Source organism: Gavialis gangeticus, unplaced genomic scaffold, assembly GCF_001723915.1.
Source record: "Gavialis gangeticus isolate Ggan-Ray unplaced genomic scaffold, GavGan_comp1, whole genome shotgun sequence".
NCBI lineage: Eukaryota > Metazoa > Chordata > Crocodylia > Gavialidae > Gavialis > Gavialis gangeticus.
In genome coordinates, this window is record NW_017729025.1 from 82,415,040 (window position 1) to 82,416,318 (window position 1,279).

A 1,279-nucleotide genomic window follows, 5' to 3' on the forward strand; every position below is an offset into this window, starting at 1 on the left:
GTCCCTTCTGACCCTAGAAACTATGAAACTATGAAATTCCTCTTTTCTAGTGGGAAAGCCATATATAATTGAGCCAAAGTTATTATGCAGGAACATAACAACACTGTTGAAAATTACAACATATGGTCTATATTACAGATTTTGTAATTATCATGACAAAATGACAATAGAAGTATTAATAATTTCAAAACCCATATAAACCAGGGAATTGACGGTTTAGAAATAAATGCATGGGTTCTAGCAGAAACAAGATGTTGCAGTATCATGATAATGGGAAGCTGCACCATGCTTAGGTGCTGTACTGGTCTCAAACGCCTCAAAATTTTTTGTTCTAATGCAATTTTTGTGTACAAATCAGTTTGCAAAAAATGTTATTATGCCTTGAAAGGAAATATTCGTTTAATGCTGACATGGTCATATGAAGAATACAAACCAACAATTTTACTTCCTTCTAAAGATAGACCAGCTTGTGTCCTTTGATAAATAAATGTGCTGAAGACAGAGGAGACTGCTTGTGTACTTGGAGGAGAGAATTATACACCAGAAAGTAAGAATCAGATTAAACTATGATGCAAAATATATAACATGTATGCAGTCATTCACATAAAATGCTATTTCTTTATGAACTCTGAAATAGTTGTAATAAATTTGTTTTTCTCCCTCATTTACGCTTTTTGCATCTCCTGCTCTATAACAGCAGAATTAAAAATGGTTTCCTTGCCGTACAAAATACCCATAGGTCTAGGATTTTGGTGTTTTCACTGTTAGAGCAGTTAACTCTCATTTCTACTGTTATTCTGATATGAAATATAATTTAAAGAAATAGAACAGCATATAAAGGGTGTATTTTGGATACTCCAGCTATAGAAGGAAAGGCATTTGACAAAAGTTTATTTTCCATAAATTCTTGAAATGGATAGGAACAGGAAAGTTAATCTCACTCTCATCCAAATGAATGAAAAGAAAAATAAAGTCACTTGGGATATATGCACTAGTCAGTACCCACAGACATAACCTGGCTGTGGTTATTCTATTTTTCACTTGGGTCATTGGGCATTTTACAAAATTAGTCTTATGTACTGGGAAGGAATAGCCTTCCTGGCTATTCCTCTTATTTAAATAAGAACAGCTTCTTATTTCAGCATTATTTCAACATCTATTATAATATTAAATCAGTGACACTATTTCGTATAACTGACATCTCCGGTTTTATTTTTCCACTCATCTCCAGCTGTATCAACACCTCCCACATAAAAATCTACAGCAACAGCAAAGACTC

The 1,279-nt window shown here is 33.4% G+C and overlaps 1 protein-coding gene across 2 annotated transcripts in view; it reads right to left on the minus strand.

Annotated features, from left to right (window-relative positions):
* The window catches only part of INO80 (INO80 complex subunit), a 317,697-nt gene that overhangs the window by 41,621 nt on the left and 274,797 nt on the right, over positions 1–1,279 (minus strand). The gene's annotated exons all lie outside the window — the stretch shown is intronic.